Source organism: Euphorbia lathyris, chromosome 8, assembly GCF_963576675.1.
Source record: "Euphorbia lathyris chromosome 8, ddEupLath1.1, whole genome shotgun sequence".
Taxonomy (NCBI): Eukaryota; Viridiplantae; Streptophyta; class Magnoliopsida; order Malpighiales; family Euphorbiaceae; genus Euphorbia; species Euphorbia lathyris.
Window position 1 is genome coordinate 44,188,845 of NC_088917.1, and position 17,510 is coordinate 44,206,354.

The following is a 17,510-nucleotide window of genomic DNA, read 5'->3' on the forward strand; positions in this document are numbered from 1 at the left end:
ACATATATCAATCACTTACCTTAGCAATCACTTTTAACTTAACATAGACTTAAGATATATAATTCAATTTTTAACTTCTCACAAATCACCTAATAATTATTTTATACATGCATATGCAATGAATAATGCATGAGAATATATCAAATATGTTTTCTCAAATTAAAAAACCATCCAGAAGATGAGGATAATCTCTATATATATATATATATATATTACAAATTGAAAAAAAAAAAAATCATATAAGTAATTCTACTATACGTCTATGTTAGTGCGCATGACTAATAATATAATGACACGTCGCATATTAACCAATAAAATTCTACCTTGAAATATAACCAATAAATTCGAGAATATATTACTTGTCATCATATAATTGTTTCAATGTATGGATAGCATATTGCGCTGATAGTATATAGTAAAATTTTGCATGAGCATATATATATTGTATTAATTGATTTATAGATTCACATGATTTAGAACTAATAGACGTATAACTTTCACTCTGTTGGAATGATTTTTATATAGTAACTATATATATTAATCCTTATAAAATATTTAAATTATATAATAAACACAATTTTTTTAATACCAGGCTATTGATTTTTCATGAAGTAAGTAGATTTTGTTATATGCATTATTTTATTACATCTTATACGAAAAAGTAGTCTTAGGGCAATTTCATAGTTGTACCAGTCATGTTTTTAACATGTGCTATTTTTTTTTTAATTCATTGATATTTGGAGAAATTGGTGCAATACATCCATCCGTTCAATAAATAAAATATCATTTGTATGCATTTATTTTTTTAATATCAACCATCTTTCAACAAATTAGTATGTATCCTTTTTTTTAATTAATATTATACTCGGTATACAGTAGAAGTTCTTTGTATTTACTCATTACTATTATTATGTTTGCTAAAAGATAGGGTTATGGAAGGGGCGGAGGCGGAGATGAAAAATTATTTCTCTGTCTTTGACCTTAACTATTTCGAAAAATCTTTACTTTCATTTCTGTATTTATATTGGAAAAAAAAAATTGTCTCCGCCTTCGGGCGGGATGGAGATTAAAAATTATTCCTCCATCTTTGACGATGAATATTTTGAAAAATCTTTACATTCATCTCCATATTTGAATTGAAAAAAAAAATTGTTTGCCTCCATATCCACAGATTTAACAAGTAAATTTATATAAAATAAAATATTTTAATAAAATATGTATAAATATTTTAATTTAGTTATAATTAGATTTATTAAATATGTAAATTAATATAAATATTTAAAGAATAATATATATTGTTTGAGGATGAGATCGGTGTGGGGTGGAAAAGGCATTCTTGATCCCCTATCCCGTCCCATTTTCAGCAATAAAAAGAATTCAGGATTTTTTATAGGAAATATTTTGGACAAATTTCCAATGGAACGATGAATATTGCTCCCAATAAACAAAAGAGAAATATGACGTTGCTGGTTCTTCCTCATTGGTTAAATATATACTTGAAATCACAGATCTGATACGTAACAAAAAACAAGTATCATGGCATGCCGTTACTTAATTACTAAAATAACGTACCAGTTGTAGTTTAGCCGCAACATACTTGATTCTTTTACCTACTGTTTGGTGTTGTTGTTTGCTGTTTGTTGTTGCTAGTTGCTGTTTGCTGTTGGAAAAAGCTGTTTTTCCAAAAAATATAGATTCTCTGCTTTTGTAAAATGCTGCTTTTCAGGTGTAAAAAGCAAACAGGAGGTCACTAACCAAACACTTAATACTGTTTTTCAAGTGTAAAAAGTAAACACCTAAAATTTTCCATTTCGAACTGAAACGGCAAAGAGAAGCACGAAAATGAGCACCAAAACACCCCCTAATAAATATATCCACGTAGAGGGTGAGAAGTTTTAATCATGATTAAATTCCGATGTAAAAATATCTCAACTACTGAAAAATGTTAATTCCACATCGTCATTATCTCAATAAGGATATTTGTGATTAAAAAAAATGTTAATTACTGAAAAATATCTTTTGTGATGTAAAACACTATCTTAATTTTTTTTGTAATTAAAAGTAAATAAAGAAAAAGTAATATTAAATGTTAAGCTAATGGTCTGATTAGTTAGATGTGAGCATAGCATAGTAAATAAATGTATAGAAGTTGATTAATAATCTGAAAGTGAAAGTGGTCCATTTCAATTTTTAGTTATATACTACTTAGGAATTAATAAGCATGGCAGTGATACTCAATACTAAATATTGAAATGGTTGTGGTGTGTATAGTTGCATGCATCATTTCATTTTACAAAAATCTTCTACTTGCACTGATATTTTACCACAACTTCTTCAACTATATCCTCTTTTTAGGATTTTATTATAATTCCAAATTTTATCTCTTTATTTAAATGTCTTTACTTTGAATTAAACTCCACAATTTTTCTCATTAACTCACCCATTGTTATACAATTTATACATGAGTTCAGATTATTCATTAACACCATTAAATTGAAACTATATATATTATTCAACAAAGTTAAACTATATATTAATTAGGGTAAAACTAAAAAAACAAAAATAGTTATGATTTGTCTGACTTTTTAAGCAACCATTTTAACCAAAAAATTATAAGTTCATATTTAGAATCTAAGAATATCTTTAGTTATTATCTCTAACACCCCGTGTGAATAACCCTTGCATTTCAAACACCCATCAATCCTATCATGTGTTGAAATTTTATTAATAGATAGGGTTGCCGAAATTTGTACTCTTGACCGTTTGGTTTAAAAAACTTTGATATTATATCAATGAACTAGTTGAACCAAAACCTAAACTGATAGTTATGATCTAAAAATAATTTTATTAACAGATTGTTTAGTCTCCATGTTTTTTAAAAACGCGTTATAAGGTCCCAATCATTTATCACTGTTAATTTTTTGGTCATTTTGTCTGCTTTTTTTTTTAAGATTTTTCAATATTATATTCGGTATAATCAAGCAGACAGAAAATAACAAAGTAACATAGTGATTCGGGCATTATCATTGCGGTTAAGGTAAGAACTAAAATTCAATTGGAAAAGGTTGAAATGAGAAAATGAACACATTATTTAAAGTATGGTATTTATTTGTAGTTGCAGTTGGAACTTGAAAGGGATACCTCACCCCTTTAATTATCATTTTTCACAAGGGCCCTCATCCTCCTGCGTTTTTTTCTTTCAAATCAATTCATTTACTATATTATATTTTTATACTCACCTCCTTATTTTTCTCAAATATTCCTGTTTTTACTACTCCATCTATTACACTTTTCCACTCCACCAATGTTTCCACATAATATTATTATGATAACTAGCATCCAGTTAGAGTATATATCATTTATTAGAAATTAATTTAACATTCTCAGAATTATGATTATATAATTCCTTATGCTGCTATATTAAATTAAAAAATTTAATTAAATAAATTACTAGAAATAAATATAATGATAAAAAATTTGTTTATAAATATAGTAAGGAGTATATATATATATATATAAAACAGACTGCTTGTCGAGTAGAAGTATATCCGATAATTTGCCAAGCAATCTAAACTATCACAATCTCATCATAATATATATCAACAACACAAGATATCAGTTCGCGTCGGGTGTCTCCATACTATCCCAATGGGTAGTAAAACAACACAAAGTATCACCCGCATTTTGATATACTTCAACATTATAGCATCAAGGACAAGTGTCTAGCAATCATACCTCAACTCAATCAATAATACCAACATCATAAATTGACTATTAAGAGTCTATTTGATTTATTTGTTGTTTGTTGTTTGCTTTACAGTTTGTTGTTTGCTATTGAAAAATGTTACTTTTCCAAAAATCAGAGATTCCTTACCTTTAGAAAAAACTATTTTTCATATATAAAAGTCAAACAGTAGTTCTATAATTAAACATCTAAAACTTTCATTTTTAACATGTGAAGGCAAACCGAAGGAGAAAATGAAGTAAACATTATTCTCTTTTTTCCATGTCAATCTCCCAACACAACCAGTATCATAGAGTCAAACATTGTATCATTATTTATAACATCCATAATTCATCTATCAACTCAAAATAGTATCATAAAAAAAATTCAGACAAACAATTTACACAACATGTATCATGCTCCACTCAATTCCAAGTTCATTGCATCCATTAGAAATAATTAATTAGGCTTAATACATCATCTCTCCCGAACTTGTCCAAAAAATTTGATTGGCCCCCTGAACTTTTAAAATATCCTGATAGCCTCCTTAACTTGCTCAAAATATCATTATTGTCCCCTTAACTTGATTAAAATGCAGTCAATTAATCACTCAATGGCAAAAGAGTAAGTTGTGCGCAAAAGGTATGTTACATGCACCTTGAAAAAGTAAAATGACCAATATCGGGGTAATGGGCTTCTCATATTAGAGAGAAAAATGTTTTATAGTTGAGCAAGTAAGAACTTCCTTTTTACTATGGTTTAATCTAGTCCGTGAATTATTTAATAACATTTCAAGGCGCATGTAATATATCTTACAGCTTACTTTTTTACAACCGATTGATTAATTGAATATATGTTAAACAAATTGAGCGGCTGTCGAGATATTTTAAACTAGTTGAGAGAAAAAAATTAAGTTTTTTGGACAAGTTCAAATGCAAATTAATTACTAAATAAATATACAACACATCAATAATCAAAAAAATATATAGCAATTATCATTTATCTAGAAATCCAAGTAACTATTATGAAACGCTAAATATCGATCACTAATCATGTATCCTTTCACTATCGTCTAGAATACTATTCTTTGGCAAAACCAAATGGCAAAAATGTAAAGAATATTAGAAAAGCTTGAATATATATATATATATATATATATATATATATATATATATATATATATATATATATATATATATATATAGGGGTAGGCTATGCTTATTTTGTTTTTAACAAAGTAAGTCTTACTTTGTTTTTTTCACCATTGGATGGTGATGAACTTTGACAAAGTAAGCTCATCCAATGGTAGAAAAAACAAAGTAAGCATAAAAGACACCTCTATATATATATAGAGAGAGAGAGGTAACTACACATATTATAATTACTTCTTATTATATTTATAATTAAATTTATTTTATTAAATCTCTCAACAAAATTTATTATTTTATTAGAGTTTTATTCAGAATTTAATCATATTAATTATCTATCTATTACTATATTTAAAGCAGCTTACATTTAAGCTGATGTGTCAAATTCTTGAATTTTTATTATATTTTTCTTTTTCAATTATTCTTATTTTACTGTAATTTAAAACGTCTTTCCCAATAACTGAACCTCTCCGCATTCCCTCCCTCAATCTTACTCCATTCTCATTTGCCTCAACTGCTTGATGAACGGTTGTTCACCTTAATTTTCTTTTCACACTCTATTCTCCTTCATTTTCTTTTATTCCATCGTTTTTTAACAAATCTCTTATCTATTGGGTTTTTTTCTGTTTATGCCTAATTGCAGGTCTTATCTCTTATCAATCTACGTTTTCAACAATTTCAGTGCTTCGCTTCCTGTTTTTAGATCCTTTACCATCTCTATTTTCAAGGCAGTTAATATCATCATGGCCAGAGGAAGTGATACTGATAAATACGAGAAGTTGACCGAGCAGAAGAGAAACAACAGGAACGGGAAAATTGAAGACAGAACTAGAAATGGAGATGAACAAACATGAAATAATTCAGGTAACCCTTTATTTTTGTTTGATTATGTTTCCTCACTGTTATTTTTGTTCTCTGTTTTCAATTAATTTTGTTATTTATAGATTTTTAATTTGAATTCTATTCAGTTTCAACCTAATCGAATTTAGGGATTCGTTAACTTACTAGAAATTGAAGGCTGATCTTATGTGTTTTTATGGTTTTGACTGTGTTATGGCTCCTGTTTCAGTTCAATTTTTGTTCTCTGTTTTAACTCACTAACCATGGCTGCTTCTCTTCTCTCTAACCCTTTTTCTCTCCGATCAAAATCAGCTTTCTCTCTCAAAACTCGGCTCAATCCTCTTTTTTGGCAGAATGACTTCTTTGGAGAAGAAGGTGAATGGGTTTATTGCAGACTTAGGAACATTATTGTTAGAAATTACAAATGGAGATGAAGAAAGTGGAAATATTTAGGTAAGCATGCCCTTTCTCTTTCCTTTTTCTCTTGTTTTATATCTGTCTGAATGATTGATCAATTGATTTATTGTATTTCTCTTTGGCAGGAATGACTTCTTTGAAGAAGAAGGTGAATGGGTTTGTTGCAGATTTAGGAACATTATTGTTAGAAATTACAATTACAAATGGAGATGAAGATGAAGATGAAGAAACTAGAAATAATTAGGTAAGCATGCCCTTTCTCTTTCCTTTTTCTTTTGTTTTATATCTGTATTTATTGTATTTCTCTTTGGCAGGAATGACTTCTTTGGAGAAGAAGGTGAATGAGTTTGTTGCAGATTTAGGAACATTATTGTTAGAAATTACAAATGGAGATGAAGAAAGTGGAAATAATTAGGTAAGCCTTGAATTTTTTCCTCACTATTTTCTTTTCTCTTCTCTTTTCATCAGTTCTCTTTATTTCCAAATTCCAATTAATTTTATTATTATATATTTTGAATTCCATTCAGTTTCTACCTAATGGAGTTTTGGGATTTGTTAACTTGCGGGAAATTGAAGGCTGATCTGAGGCAATTTTTATGGTTTTGACTGTTGCTTTACTCTTTGATTTTATTTTGGGATACACTGTGTTTGATATTTGATAATCCTTCTTCTTTACAAATGATTTTTTTCTATTTGTTCTTTATGCAGCTGTATCACTAATGTGCTCTAGATTTGGGCCTTTCTGTTGTTGTATGCGTGTCTTTGGTCCTTTGTTATATGAATGATGTACTCTATCTTAAGTTCGTTATTAGTCGGCTCCTCAGGTAAATTTGTTCTAACTTTTACATGGGATTGTTTAACTTTTTCTATTCGTGATGCTCTGAAATTAATATCCTGGGTTTTCTATTTCATAAAATTTCTTCTTTATAATAGATTTTCCTCTTTGTGGCAATATCAGTTGATATTGATTTTCCTCTTTGTTGCGCCACTTCACTGTTTATGTTTGCTGGTGAAAAAAATCCATATAAAACTCAATTCATGGAATTAAAAAAACCCATTTAAATTGATGGTTCCATATTCTACTTTTATTTCCTGTAATGTTTTCACTGTCACCAAATGAACTGATGAGTTTTATGAACTTCTACTTTCAGCAATGGAAGAAAACCTGAAATCACGAATGTGTAGACTTAAATCCTCAACAATTACATTCAGTTTACACTCTTTTTAATAGGATCAAATGATTATCCAACACTTTAACTTGCCTCTATTTCGATTTACAATTGTTTGAACTTAGTAAATACAATAATGCAAAATCTGGCACTCATATAATCACAATCCCAAAACAAGATAAGTGAAATTCAAGTTTAAAATAGAATTACTCGCTTCTTTTGTTCATTAGTCTTATTCGTCTTGCATACATGATTTTCTCTTTGTAATTGTTATTTTTGTTTTTCCTGTGCCTTTTTGAAGCTAAATAGAATGAGAATTAATTGGATGATAACATGGTGAGCTATCTTGCAGATTTGTTCATACACATGAATGTCCGTTGATTAGATATTGTACAGAATCTATTTCAATCTATTTTAGAATTGGATGATAGTAAGGTGAGCTTCGATTTTCTGCCTATTTCTACTACTAAAGTTCTCTTCCCCCAGGTCTTCATATTGAGATATTAGTATTACTGATGCCAAGATTATGCTGCTTATAAAGTTAATTTATTTGAGAAAATCACTATAGCTAACAAAATATTTGAGTCTAAGTCATTTTATTCCCTTAAAGCATTGCTTTACACATATAGAAAGTTGAAGATATGTCATTAAGTTCTATTACCTTTATGGAATGAAAAGGCTTAGACTCGAGTAACTTTTTGTATAATTTATTTTAATTAGTACTTATAACCAATGTGTTTAATTATAATACTATACCTGAGTTCAATGAAATCAATAATTAGATTTTACGAAATTCAAATCAAATTATGCTTCTTATTTAACATCTATAGGAAGAGTAGTATTTATTCAACTCTATTGAAGTGTTCTTTTATAATTTTTTATAAGCTCAAGATTATCCCTCCTAATATCTCATTAGGGAGGGCAATAAGATAATGTGTCCAGTAATCTAGCAGACGATCTTATGAAACCAAGGAATTGTACTCATAATGTAGTTTTCAAAAAAGTGTTTAATAAAGTAGAATAATTTTATATTAAATATAATGAAATTACTCCAGTTCATTTTCTTTTACAAGTATATGAATACAATTGTTTAAATTAAAAATATTTACATCTCTAAAATTGGAAAAAACAAGAAAATAAATTTTGATTTCAGAATACTTCCAATTTTCATTTGAATTTTTATCATTTAAAATTTTAAATATGCAGTACAAATTAATATTGTATTTTTTTTACAACCAAATTTAATTTGGTAAAAATTTTCCATTAAAATATATAACACTATAGTTTATCCCAATCCCGTGCATAGCACGGGTGTTCATACTAGTTACATTTATTTCTAATAAAATTCTAATTTAATCTATCACCATAATTAATTATATAATCATAATTTTTAAGATGTTATACTTATTCCTAATTAATTATATATCATAATTTTTAAAATGTTACATTATAGGAATGTCAAAAACTTCTACTTATAAAACCATAATCAATAAGAAACACGCTTTTAGAAAAACGAAATGAACATCAGAGCATCTCCAATAGAGGGTGTCCAAAAGAGTGTCAACTGATGTGGCATCAGGTTTGGTAACTTTTGAAGGGTGCTCACTATTGGTGTGATTGTGGGTGCCAAGAAAAATTGCCAATTTTTGGCAACCTCTTGGCGACTTTGTTTAATGATTTGTCAATATAAAAGTGGTCCCTCTCCTAGAAATAATAAAATCCGGAGCCTTTTATTTTTAACATTTATAATAAAATAATAATTTGTAGGATTATAATGGCAACTTTTCAAGCAACCTCTATTGAAGCATTTTTTAAATAAAAATTGCTAAAAGTGATGTGGATGAAAGAGACAATAAAATATTATATTTTAAAATTATGTGTTAAGTTTTGACAGACACCCTCTATTGGATTGGAGATGCTCTCAGATATTAAGAAGGAGGATCTAATTAATGTCGAATTAGGCTGGATCTCCATATCTAAACTCGAGTTTCTAATATCCACATTTGTTATTATTAACGAACTATTTGATCCAACCATTTAAATTGATAAAATTATTAGTTACGTACAGGCTCTAATTCAAGGATATGTTATTGCGTTATTGCTAGTTTGAGTTTCAACTAGAACATTTAAATTTTATGTATATTTAAGGCTTAATACATCCCTTATTCCATGTATTTATTAAAAAAAAATCAATTGTCTTTTTATACTTTTAAAATATTTAAGTGAGATAAAGTATTAAAATAGGTCCAAGGTTTTTGGAGAAGTACCAATTTAAGCTCAACGTTCAAAATAGCACCAATATAAGTTTAACGTTTACAATATAATATCAATTTAGGCTTAACGTTTACAATATAGCATCAATTTAGACCTCACGTACAAAATATCACCAATATAGGTTTAACGTTTACAAAATAATACGAATTTAAACTTAACGTTTACGAAATATATATCCAATTTAAGCTAAACGTCACAATTAAATTAACCATATTATATTCTTTTCTTATTAACTTTATATGTTATCTTTTTATTTAGTTCTATTTTTTTATTTATTATAATACAATTAATTAGTTTTCTTGCCCATTAAAACATTATATTTGTTTTTCATCAATCATTCTATAGCTCTTAAATTCAATGGCTCATGTAATATATGCAAACTAAAAATAATTGAATATCCACAATATTTTGAACACTAGTTAAAATAATATTGATACATGTCAATGCTCGAAATATTATGGATATTCAATTACTTTTAGTTCGCATATATTACACGAGCAATGAATTTTTTTTTTTGAGAAAAATGCTTGTATTTCCATTATATGATAGAAGAAGTACAACAAGCAAAATACAAAGAATAAAACTTCACACAAGTAAAGGCTAAAGCCAATACAAGATCCACGAAGGGATGAAATAGACTACAAAGAGCAAATAAAACCATAAAAGGCATAAAAAAACATCAAACAACAATATACCATATACTTTTCGTAAATCAAAATCTGTAGAAAAGCATCTGCAATCCAAATTTCATCTTTTAAGTCATTCCCAATATTCGGATCTGAGTCCTTTTTGTTGTTGCAACCACGTAGATTTATTGATCCACGGATAAGATAAACCGTTTCCGCTCTTGCTAAATCCGAGAAAGGTATAAACGACAGAATAATAGAGAGCAGATACAATTCAGACGGATAAAGAAGATCCGATAAAATATATGATACAGATAAAACAAAAAACAATAATAACAAAAATTACAGAAATCTAACCCGGTAGGAGAAGGAAAAAGGAAGACAAACTTCCTTTATCCTCCTTATTTTAGATCAACAAAACAAGAGACTTTGATACACATAAAAAGAAGGGAAGAAGAGGGATGAAGATAGAAGTTATTTTTTGTCCCTGGAAGTGGAACTCACGAGCAATGAAATTTAGTAGTCATAGAATCATTTATGAAAAACGAATTTAAGATTTTAATGGGTAAGAATACTAATTAATTGTATTATAATAAATAAGAATATAGAACTAAATAAAAAGATAACATATAAAGTTAATAGGGAACGAATATAATATGATTAATTTAATGATGACGTTTAGCATAAATTGTATATATTTTGTAAAACGTTAAGCTTAAATTCGTATTATTTTGTAAACGTTAAGTCTATATTGATGTTATTTTGTATGCGAGGCCTAAATTGATGCTATATTGTAAACGTTAAGCCTAAATCGATATTATGTTGTAAAGGTTAAGTCTATATTAGTGCTATTTTGAACGTTGAGCCTAAATTGATACTTTTCCAAAAACCTTAGACCTATTTTGATATCTTATCCCTATTTAATTTATCTCTGAACTTGTTTAAAATGGTTTATTAACTTCCTAAAATCCATGTAGTGGAGTAAAGAGAAATTTTGAAAATGTTGAATTGTGTATGCTTTAAGCAAATTAAAAAATGCAATAGATTCAATTTAAAAAAGTTTCAAAAGGATGATAGATTCCTTTCAAAGAGTCAATTAGTCATTTTAATTACATAGGATTAATAAAACTTTAGAAAATTTACTTTTTAGATAAATATAGTGGGTTTTATTAAACCTACATTTAATCAATAGATTTAAGATTAATGGGGGTATATTTTATCTGGTAGCATTTACTGATTAGAACATCATTTGGTTATTAAGTCAAGATGTTAAGCAACATATAATATAAATAAAAAAATGTTTCTTTTTCATTGTCACCGGAAATGTTATTGAATTTGAAAGATTAATAAATAAGAGAAGAGGTTAAGGATCTAAATCAGATGGTATCCATCCATCCATCCTAGATGAATTGATAATACAAACTAACCTAGAGGTGACCCCATCAATTTATCTACTTCTTACTAATTTCAGCTTTATTGGGTTCTTCGCCAAATCATATATAATGCCCACCACCATCCACCCTATGCATTTCTTTCACTCTTAAGATTTGTTTATTTGTCGAAAATATTATAACGATGATCACATGAAGTCTGCAGAGCTTTCGAATTCAATGACTATATGGAATATCACGGGCTTTTAGATTCAACTGACTTAGAAGAACTATGTTCTACTAGGAAAGTCCTCTTTTTAACTAGTGGAAGCCACCCATTAAATCCCCTCTAATTAAAACTTTCTAATAGGGGATTTCTCCTAATTAGAGAATGCTTCCTAATTAATGAGGGATTTCTAGAAGAAGAAGAATTCGGCAGAAACACCATAAATATATAAGTATGACAAACCCTAAAGATACGTTAACATCACTACTTCATAAGTAATTCACCACCTTCAACCCTTCCAACCCTTACTTACGTATCAGAGTGGGTTCCTTGGACTCCGACCTCCTTTGACTATCTGTTATGTCTTGTAGGTATCTCAAGGAAGGACTCGAAAGAAGCTTCAGAAACAGAGATGTCATTGGTGCGGTGAGCGTGGAATCAAACAAAAACGTAAAACTTTTAGAAAAACTAACAATGTCAGAAAATCACATACGGAACAGGCGCATCCTATCTGAAATCCATGGAGAGGACGAAGAGGAATCTAACCCATAATCTGGATACCAAGAGCAACTAGAGCCACAGTATCAAATGTTAGTAGATGAGATCACTGGTCGAATCTACCAAAATTTGGGGGAAACTCAGAAAGAGGTGGATGACATCAGGGTAGCACATGTTATAGAGATGGTCGAGTTAAAAGAAAAACTGAAAAAGATGAAAGAGATCCTGCAAAATAATCAAACTAACACTGGAGAATACATTCATCAATCATCTCGATTACCTAGTGATACGGTATCGTTTAATTGGACGTAAGTCAAAGGGTTTTTTGTTTATACCGAAGTCAACACTTGGGCCTAGACTCGTTAAGGCCCATGGGCGAACCTTGCTTTAGTCAAATACTGACCTTCAGTTAGATAAATCTCTTTGGGAACTGCCTAAAGATGACATGTGGACCAATGAGAATGCTTCCAAAGGCATGCTCCCCAAGTTCACACGTATTTCAGAACGGAAATATAGGGCACGAAGACCAATCAAGCAAACCCGCGTGTTCGGGTACACAACATTTTTCCTATAAATAGGTTGGAACTCCGCTGTCACAGGTACATCACTTCTAAACTCAACTCTTACTTCATTGTCTAAAGTTAGTCTAGTGTTTCCTCAAATACTTACTGACTTTAGCATCGAAGAGGGTTTGTTGGATCTCTGGCCCCTTTTCTGACGATTGTTCATTGGTTCAGGGCATCAGAAGCAATCGGAGAATAAATTATAGAAAGAAGGATATCATTTGGTGCGGTGAGCGTGGATCACTTTTCATGAAAATATGGTTCAAGTTCAAAGTTCACTCGTTAATCCTGTCATTCGCTCAACCGGTAATTCAACTCAATCAACGGGCTGAGGATATTCCTGGAACTTCTTTAACATTTCATCATGGCTTGGTTAATTCCTGCAATCATCCACTTTCACCACTGATAGTTACACCAAATTTGGATCAACGAATTAATGCTTGCTTAAGATCATTAGATCCTAAGCAGTGTAGTTTTATGAACGGTCTAGTTAGACAACTGATATATAACATAAGATCTGTTCAAGAATCCATGAACATTCTTCGGGCGGAGCATGCTATGCAAATAGAAGTTATGCATCTGGAGCTAAAGGAAGCAAGAGATGATGGAAGGTATGGTGATGGAAGGGGGTTAGTTACTTGTTCTACGGGACATCATGTTGCACCAGCGAGGATTTTTTTAGGAATCTCAGATTGAGGTGTTTAGAGGAAGATCCAAGGAAAGACTGAAAAGCCCTTCCCACAGCAAGGCATCATCATTCACCTTTGCCTAACAGACATGTTCCAAAGCAAGGAGAATCTAGATCCCCAAAATGGCATAGGGGCATTCATTATGATTCCACTGAATCTCTAATTCATCGTTATGAGGCCCATAAGAAGAAGTTGGAGGTTTTTAGATCTCCTAGTACCGCGATCGCAAGCAGCCGAAGCAAAAAGAATGCGAATCTTCCTTAAAGAAGGAAGTCTATAATCTCATTAAGAGTAAGCTTCGACATGTGATGAAGGACGAGGGGTCAGAGTCCAGGATGCCAAAGACCACAAATGTGGATACACCTTTGAGTACTGAAATAATGAGTCAGCCGATGCCAAGAGGTTTCAAGTACCCACTGCTCAAAGACTACAACGGCGTGACCGGTCCAACCTTGCATATAAAGAATTTATTGAGAGCTCTACAAACCACAACAACAACTGATGCACTCATGTGTCATTTATTTTCAACGACATTAAGGGATTCGACCATTTACTGATATGATCAACTCCTGTCAGGATTATTAGGTCTTTCAAGCAAATGTCTAAGGAATTTGCTGACCTTCACCTCTATTTTTGAAAGTAAAACAATGAAATATCTTAACTATCTGGTACGATGGCCTAGCGAGTCTTTAAAGGATTGGGTTGAACGGTTCTAGAGAGTGGCCATCTAGATCAAACATCTGAAAGTTGATGGGTGATAGGGGCGTTTCGTCCCTATCTTTTAGCGTGGTTTACGGTTTAATTTAGGACTAAATAAATAAGTTTAATTGCAAAAATAGAGTGTTTTTAATAAAATAACGAAACAAAAATAAATTCCGCACTTTCGGTTAATTGTCTTTATTTTTGATTAAATTTAGAAACTAAAACGTCAAGCTAACTCGGCTCTCGAGAATTGTATTTCAGGTACGAGTAAGGAGCAAAATCCCACCGACATATGTGGGGCATATCAACCTCCACGCGGGGCGTGTGACACCTAGTCAGAATGATTGATCAGTCCACAGGCACCACGTGGGACTTACCCACTGATACGCGGGGCGTATGAACCACCACGCGGGGCGTAGAAGCAATGATAAGCTCAATCATGAAAGTCAGACTGCATGGTCTCCCAAGTCAACAGGCTCAACGCGCGGCGTCCCACCATACACGCGGAGCGTATATGGGAATTCTTCAATCTAAAGATCCAGGGACTCATATACACGGGGCGTTCTCCAGGCTACGCGTGGCGTAAAAGACATAATTCAAGCTATTAAATCTCAGGAGCTCAACCACGTGGGGCGTACCCCAGTCTACACGGGGCGTGGTTGAGACAACAAGATCTGAATTTGGTCCATATGCAAGAGATTATTGACGGAATGGGCCAATACGCGGGGCGTTCTCAACCCTACGCGGGGCGTGTCATGGGAAAACTGCATAAATAATGTATCTCCATGCTTGTATCTTATGAATTTACAATTTTACCCCTAGCTTGATGTGTATAAATAAGGGTGATTAGCACTCATTTAGACATTCAGATTTTACATAGCAAAACTCTATCACCTTGAGAGCTTGTTCGTGTATTCCGTTACTACGTAAAGGTTCCGTTCCATCCTCGTTCACCAAGCTCGAGAGTTCCACCTCCAAGTCCTAAGAGACGGCCTTGAGTCCGGTTAGCTAGTTCCGAGGGCGGATTCTTCCCTTTTCACTTGCTAATTAGCTTGTACTCTTCCTATGTACTAGGCTTGGTTGTATTCCGTATTTACGCTTTCCATATTTATAACATATGATTTACAATTTCTGTTTCTTTATATGTGTTGATGTTTGCTACTTGTTTTGATATTTGTAATTGATTATTATGTAGGGGAGCACGATTTACGATGCCATTCGGGCTATCTTTAGGGATTCACATAGGTGTTGCCTTACCGGAAGTGACGCACCGGAAACCGTAGGAATTGACAAGCCATGGAACTTACGGGCCCTAGTTTCTAATCCCCAGTATTAGACACGCCTTGACTAGGAACCACTTAGTCTAAGTACTTCACGGGTCGGTCCAACTACACGTAGTCGTCATTGCAAGAGTAAATCATCAACCGTATATATTCGGAGTCATTGTTTATCATACTTATAACTTATCACCATCCGTATCACTTCGTAGGGTTTTCGTTATATAAATCTGTCTCACCTATAGTTAGGAGTAGCTTGTAGTTGTTTCCCAAATCAACCCAAAGTATTCACCGCTTAGATAACGTATAAAACCGAGTTGTTTAATACTTGTAGTTATAAATCCCGTGGATTCGATACCCGGTCTTAACCGGATTATTACTTGATACGACGGGGTACACTTGCCCCTAAGTAGTAGCATCTAGTAGAGATAGAGCATTTAGGAAGATCACATCCATAGTCATAACGTCTTTATCATAATATATATTTAGAGCTCTACCGGACACTCATCAAGTTTTTGGCGCCGTTGCCGGGGATTTATAATTTCTTGCAATATTAGACAAAAACATTTTATTGTTAGTCTAAGCATTATCTTTGTATAAATTGGTTATATACACTTTTACTAACAATATTCTTTCTTGTTCATAATTTCTTTATTTCTTTATTTTATGCACACCCGATCTCGGAGTGATACTCTCGTTCCTATTGATCTTGAAATTGAACGTACTCTTTGTAGGATTCGGAGAGAGAAAATGGCGAACCTCAATAATGAAGTTAACCAACCCGAGGCGAACCAAAGGCCGCCTATTCAACCCGTGAACAACAACCGCAATGGAGGAGGCAATGACACGCGATCGATGATGGAGATTCTTGCTCCGCATCGCCCTCAAAATCGCAACGGAATCGTTGCTCCCCTCCCACCATTCCGGCCAACACATATGAAATAAAAACTAGCATGATCCAACTCATCCAACAGCTTGGTCAATTCGGAGGGGAACCCCATGAAAATCCTAACGAACATCTCGATAAATTTCTTATGTGTGCCGAAACTTCTTGGCAGAACGGTGTTCCGGTTGAGGCCGTACGGCTAAAGTTGTTTCCTTTCTCTTTGACAGGACAATCATTGGAGTGGTTGCACTCGTTGGAGGCGGGATCAATTACATCATGGGAGGAGCTTGAGAAGGAGTTCCTTTCCTACTACTTCCCATCGTCCAAAACGGTTAAGTTGAGGAACGATATCACGTCCTTTAGGCAACTTGAATGCGAGGCCCTTCATTCAGCTTGGGCTAGGTTCCAGAAGTTGCTCCGAAACTGCCCCCACCATGACATCCCTAAGCACGATTTGGTAAGTACCTTCTACCATGGTTTAACTCCCACTAATCGTGCAACCGTTGATTCCGCTGCAGGTGGGGATTTATTTCAAAAATCAGCAAGCGAGGCTTATGAGCTCATCCACGAATTAGCTAGGAAAAGTGTCCAGTGGCAAGAAGATCGGCTTGCCGGACCCTCGCGACATCAAACATTTGCCGTGGAAGACGAGGCTCCCAAGATCTCCATGGTTGAGTTGAATAAAAAGGTAGATGCCTTAATGGCACAAATGAGCCTCAAGAATACAGCACAGGTCCTGATGTGCTCGCATTACGGTGGTGACCACCATGGTAAAGATTGTCAAGCCGGAAGCCATTTTGCCGGTGATGCCGAAAGCATAAGTTATGTAGGGGGGCAACCAAGGTATAATTCTAATTATAACTCCTACCATAACTCGAATGCTTATCACCACCGTCATAATAATAACAACGGATGGAGGCCTTAACACCAACACCCGAACTTGTCTTACGGCAACAATCAAAATGTGTTGAAGCACCCATCCGGATTCCATAATGAGTTCAAGGAGCAAGGATTGGGCCAATCCCCCAACGCCCAAGGAGGACAAAGCTCTCAACCTCCTAGCAATGCGCAAGACTCTACGGTAATTAATCTCCTTAAGGA